Source organism: Capsicum annuum, chromosome 12 (genome assembly GCF_002878395.1).
Source record: "Capsicum annuum cultivar UCD-10X-F1 chromosome 12, UCD10Xv1.1, whole genome shotgun sequence".
Lineage (NCBI taxonomy): Eukaryota > Viridiplantae > Streptophyta > Magnoliopsida > Solanales > Solanaceae > Capsicum > Capsicum annuum.
This window is the reverse complement of record NC_061122.1, coordinates 31197614-31204407: the sequence shown is the minus strand read 5'-3', so window position 1 is coordinate 31204407 and position 6794 is coordinate 31197614. Positions and strand designations below refer to the sequence as shown.

At 32.2% G+C, this 6794-nt stretch overlaps 1 long non-coding RNA gene across 1 annotated transcript; it reads left to right on the top strand.

Annotated features, from left to right (window-relative positions):
- Positions 1-1738: 1738 nt before the first annotated feature.
- On the top strand, positions 1739-5879 carry LOC107849311. The gene is made up of 2 exons (XR_007048268.1): positions 1739-2176; positions 5608-5879. It is a non-coding gene; the product is annotated as an uncharacterized LOC107849311 (long non-coding RNA).
- The last annotated feature ends 915 nt before the right edge of the window (positions 5880-6794 follow it).

Sequence of the window (6794 nt, the reverse complement as noted above, 5' to 3'; positions counted from 1 at the left end):
AGGGTATATTTGTACCTTTTCCAATTTTATAATTTACTTTCTCCGTTCCATATTAGTTGATCATTTCGTTAAAAATAAATATTTTATATTAATTGTCCATTATATTAAATCAAAAAAATATTAATTAAATTTAAATTATATTATCCTTGTAGTTAATTCATTCTAAAAGTTTTCACATTTGTTTATAAAGTTTTCAAAAAAAATTTATGGTGTGAATTCGTAAAAGAAAAACTTACAAAAATATACTATATTTAAAAACTTTTACCATTTATAGCTGTATAATTTTAATATATGCATAATCTTACTATCTAATAAGAGGGAAAGGCCATGGAAGCAGGCAACTCTCCGTCAGCAAGCCTACTACTCCTGTCTGCTTCATCAGTTATTTGCTTCATGATTTTACTATATCATCTCTAATTAATTATTACAAGTCATTTATGTATTAAAAATTAATAATATTTAATAAAAAATAAATTATATATTTTTATTTTTTAATAAATAAATATATATATATATATATATATTTATATAATTTTACAAAGATTAATTAATTCGATAAATTAACAATAGTAATAGCTAACTATTCTTTGATGATAATATTTTCATTTCAAACATGAGTCTTTTATCGAATTAATTATCTTTTGTAAAATTATATATATATATATATATTTATTTATTTATTAAAAATAAAAATATGTAATTTATTTTTTATTAAATATTATTAATTTTTTACAGAAACAGACTCATGTTTGAAGTGAAAATATTGTCATCAAAGAATAGTTAATTATTACTATTATTAATTAATCTTTGTAAAATTATATATATATATATTAAAAATAAAAATATATAATTAATTTTTTATTTAATATTATTAAGTTTTTAATGCATAAATGGCTTGTAATAATTAATTAGAGATAATATAGTAAAATCACGAAGCAAGTAGCTGATGAAGCAGACAGGAGTAGCAGGCTCGCTGACGGAGTTCCGTGACCTTTCCCTTTTATTAGATAGTAAGATTATGCATATATTAAAATTATACAACTATAAATGGTAAAAGCTTTTAAATATAGTATATTTTGGTAAGTTTTCTTTTACGAATTCACACCATAAAAAATATCTTGAAAACTTTATAAACAAATGTGAAGACTTTCATAATGAATTAACTACAAGGATAATATAATTTAAATTAATTAATATTTTTTTGATTTAGTATAATGGACAATTAATATAAAATAGTTATTTTTAACAAAATGATCAACTAATATGGAACGGAGAAAGTAAATTATAAAATTGAAAAAGGTACAAATATACCCTCGAACTTTGATAAATGATACAAATATACCCTAATCACTAATGGAGGAACACGATCGTGACACGTGTTCCGCCGTTAGTGATAAGGGTATATTTGTACCTTTTCATTAACGGTAAGGATATATTTATACCCAAAGTATGACAGAGAGTATATTTGCACCATTTATCAAAGTTCGAGGGTATATCTGTATCTTTGACCTTTCAAAATTTAGTAACGACAATTTTTATATAACAAATTTTACATAACATTAATTTTACATACCTAGCTTATTTTTAATGTCGACATCTTATTATTTTCGTCGTTATTAATTTATTAAATAGCAGTCAAAATTCAATTCAACTTTCTCAATTTATTTAACTTCTAGCCATCTTTGTATTCAAATTACGTCAATTTTAGCTTAAATTCATTTTAATTTTGACCCCAAATTGCAATCTCTAATCCCAATTTCAATTTTAGCCCAAATTCAAACCCAGTTTTTAATTTATAATCTAATTCTTTTAGTTCTTAAATCACAACGATCAACGACTAAGATTAAATCCTCTTTTTCCCTTTTAAGCAAAACAAAGACCCAAACCCTAACATATTCTACAAACCTTTCACTCTCATCTCTCTCTGCCAGCGGCCAAGGCTGCCGCCGACCGCCACTCTTCCACCACAGGCGCAACCATGGACGGCGAAGCCTCCGCTCTCCCTATACCCTTCTTTTCTCTCTCTTCGTTTCCCGCCGGCGAAACATGCCACCATCACCAACAACCCTCTCCGTCAGCCGCCGCCGTTCTCCATCTAACCTATGCCGCAGATCTCGCCAGCCCATCCAGTCGCTGCCACCGGCGTAAATAGCGGCAAGCGGAATGAGGCCCTCATGTAATGTCGGTCCCCTTTATTGTACTATGTTGTTATTTTTCTTTTGATGTTCAACTGTTTTCCTTTTAATTCACGGTTCCTTAATTTCAAACCAGTGCTTTAGAAAAAAAAATCAGTGACCCTTTCATAGGCTAGACTTTTCATATAAAGTGGTAGAAATTAAAGAACTTAAAGTCGGTAGCCCAAAATCATACATTATCTTTGCTTTAAATACATATTCTTTCAACTGGTGCGCTAATAATCCTTTTTGTTTAGTAAAGTTGTGCATTTTAGTCGTAACCCTAACACCGTTAATTTTTCTAACAGCAGCTAATCACCTTTCTATCAAGCTATTTTTTTCCCTCCAAAAAAATCCTCACCTGCATATAAGATTGGTTTCTTTCCCTCCAAAAGTATATGCTCTGTTTCTCTGTCTTCCTTTCTTCTGAAAAACGTAACTCTCCGCCCAAGTTGAAATTGAAAATTTGAAACAACAAATCATGTCAAGCCCGAATTGAATCTATAGAAGCACCAATTATCAGGAAGTAATAATGTTCCTAAGACGCAACAGTGATAGATGATCGCCTCCTTTCTTCTGTTAGATTCTTTTATTTTTTCAAATTGATAATAAATTGTTCAGATTAGAGCACATACTGTTTCTCACCTTTATTTTGAGCAAATATAGCAGAATATTTCATTTGCTCATTTTGGTGAAATAATGTCTCAAAATCTGTTGATTTTCTTGGAATCTAGGTAGGGCAATTTAGTTTGCTAGTTTTCAATATGGTTAGCTTAATCATGTTAGTTCATTTGCAAGAAACAATAATTTTGAATTTTTTTTTATCTGTAACAACACTTTATGAAGTTCACTTTTTGTAATTTCAAATTTGTCAACCGAGTCTTCACTTAGGACGGTGAAAATATATCATGGGGGAATTATGAAGCGTACACTAGACGAGCATTACGTTGGAGGAAACATGGATTGCATTGATTATGTAAATGCGGCAGAACTGAATCTTGTTGAATTCAAGAAGATGGCAGAGTTATGTGGTTATGCGAATGATTCGATAACCTTTTGGCATCGGTGTGGAAAATCTGGTAATAAATAGAAGTTGATCTCTACAGATTTTGAAGCATACGCAGTTAGCAAAACCATCCAAAAGGACAATGTGCTTGAGATATGCTTTGAACACTTGGATTCTTACTTTCAGATGAACAAAATGGATTCAGTAAATCAATCAAACATGGGAGAAAATGATAAACAACAAATTTTGTATGAAAATTCGTCGGGTGAAAATTTTAGTGACTCAGAAGCTGATTTATCAGATGATGTTACAATTGATACATATGGAAAGAGGAGCCAAAGCATTCTAGGAGAGGGGGAGCTCCTTAGTGTTGAAATAAAGAGAAAGATAGCTGATATAGATGGAGATTCTGATTGCTGTAATTCTGAAGACACAGAGAGCTTACATAGTGATTCTGAAACTGAAAGTTTCAACTTTCCTCAGCACAATCCAAAGACCGATGGAGATAACCCAGTATTAGGTCTCGAATATGTCTTTGATACAAAGATGGACTTTAAAAATGCTGTAGCAACTCATGAGATTAAGAATGGAAAGTCTATTCAATGGTGTAGGAATGATAATTTAAGAGTGGAAGCAATTTGCATACATCATCCAGAGTGCAAATGGAAAATCAAGGCTTCAAAAATGCAAAGAGACAAGGCTTTCCAGGTTCGAACTTATGATCCCATACATACTTGTAAGAAGTGGCATTATGAAAATAAGACGATCACTTCATCTTTCATTGTAAGAAAGTACCTCAAAGAAGTTGCATCGAATAGAAATTAGAGTGTGGCAGAATTTCGGGATAAAGTAACTGTTGAACTAAGAGCTCATGTGACCTTATCTCAAGCTAAAAGAGATAAGATGAAAGCGATTGCATTAATTGATGGTGATATTAAAGATCAATACAAAATGAAGTGGGAGTATTGCAATGAGATTAATAGAACAAATTCAGGCAGCACAATATACATGAAGCTTACTGACAACGCGGTCCTCAATGAGCCACAGAGATTTCAAAGAATCTATATCTATTTTGCTGCTTGTAAGCTTGGCTTTAGAGCAGGTTGTAGAAAAATAGTAGGCGTGGATGGGTGTTGGTTGAAGGGTCCAATGTATGGGACTCAACTGTTATCCGCTGTTGGCCTCGATGCTAACAACAATATATTTCCTATTGCATATGCGATTGTAGAAAAGGAAAGTAAAGAGACATGGACTTGGTTTTTAAATTATTTGGCTGCTGATTTGTGTATAGGTGAGAATGGTTGGACGTTTATGTCTGACAAGCAAAAACGTCTTATTGAAGCATTTAATGATGTCTTACCTTATGTGAGTCACAGGTTTTTTGTTAGACATCTTCATAACAATTTTAAAAATGCTGGCTTTGGCGGTGTCACATTAAAAAAAGAACTTTGGGCTGCTGCAAAGGCTAGTACTGTCAAAAGATTTGATGACTGCATGAAGAATATTTCAAAGTTAGATCTTGATGCTGCTACTTGGTTAAATGAAAAAGAACCTAGTGAATGGTCAAGATCGCATTTCTCTTAAGATGTTAAGTGTGACATTTTGTTAAATAATTTGTGTGAAGTGTTTAATAGCATGATACTTGATGCTAGAGACAAGCCAATTGTGACACTTTTGGAGAAGTTGCGGTATCTGCTCATGGCTAGAATACAAGCTAATAGAGAAAAAGCACAAAAATAGAAATCGGGAGATGTTTGTCCTAGGATCAAGGATATATTACATAAGAATTAGATTGCAGCTGCTGAATATATCCCTAGAAGATCTAATCATTGGAGTTATGAAATCTTGGGAGCTACAATTATGGACAAATGGACAGTTGACTTGAAGAACCTACAATTATGGACAAATGGACAGTTGACTTGAAGAACCAAACTTGTAGTTGTAGGAAATGGAGTCTCACCGGAATTCCTTGCAAGCATGCTATTGCGGCAATTTGGGTTAAAAAAGATAACGTTTGACTATGTTCATGATTGTTACAAGGTGGAAACATATAGGAGAATTTATGAAAATTTAGTTCTTCCAATGAATGGACCACAAATCTGGCTTAAGTTAAGTAAACTTCCTCCTCTGCCAACAAAAATTACACAAGTTAAGAAGAAAGGAAGAAAACCTAAGTCGCGAAAGAAGGAAGAAGATGAAGTTGGAGCTAGTCGAACAAAGATGAAATGAAAGCAAGACTCTCTAAATTGCAGCACATGTCACAAACCTGGCCATAATAAAAGAACTTGTGGTTACTACACTGTGACACCAGAAACTACTTCTTCATTTCGTCAAAAATTACGTGTAATGTCGATTTTTATGGTAGCTTTGATTTTTAATTTAATAAGTTTAATTTGGCATAACATTATACTTATTATTGTTTTTTAGGTTAGAAGAGGACGGAATGAAGTGGAACAAGAACAAATGGGAGATAGCGAAGTAGATATTGAACCATATTTTGTTTGGAAAAGTTCTCAATGTACACAAGAAAATGAATCTACATTTTGAAGCTATAACAATTTTTCTGGGTTAAAATGGCTCACCTCTGTATGCTGTTTTTGCTAGTGCTGGATCCTAAAATTATTTGGCTGCTGTAATTTTGATTTGACTGTCTCTTTTTGCTAGAAATGACAGCAACTTGGATATTATTTTTGCTGAAATTTGGGTGATCTTTTTGTTGGAATTTAGTTGCTGTTTTTACTTAAATTGGCTGCGATTTAGATAGTATTTTTGCTGGAATTCAGCTATTGTTGCTGAAAAGTGACTGTAATTTGGATGTTGTTTTTGTTGGTTTTTTGCTGAAGTTTTTGTTGAAAAGTAATTGTAATTTGATCGTTCTTCTGCCATTCAACAAATGTTCCATTCATGTTGGTATTCATTAACAGAAAAAAATATCAGGATAGCTTAAATGTATGTCGAACGCTTAATAGGAGCTTGTGGTAATTCATTCCTCGATTGTTCAAAAGAGTTTCAGATTGAATTCAACACTACATATGATGTTCCATTTCGACTCTCACTAGCTGTTTGCTTGCTTGTACAAAGAGCACGTCCGAGGGGACGATATATTAGATTTATCATACCAAAAAATATGGGCACATATGTTGACAATCTTTGATTAAGTACTCATTGTTTGTGGGTTTGGATCTAAAATTCAATGTATTAGAGATTTTGCACAACAGAAAGTCAAGACGAGCAGGAAAAGTCTGCTATGTTTTACTTGATGTCCTTTATGCTTGACTTTAATCTTGTTTGCACAGTTTTTAAGTGTTTATTGGTTTAAAAATTGGTCCTCTGCCTCGTGGATTGGATTCACTGTCCTGTCATGCAATCTTGTTGCTTTAAGTGACCATTAATTTAAGCTATTATTTAAGAGCATATTGTCCAATTGATTACTTTCATGCTAAACAGAATAGCTAGGTAGATCTGCTATTCATTGTCCTGTCATTTGGGATTGTTTTCTTCAAGCTGTGTAGTTATTTAAGATTGTTTTCTTCAGCTTTTGTAACAAACACATCTTTTTCTTCAAGAGTATTGGTTATTGTCCTTATTTTACAGTTTTTGTCAATGTTTTTGTT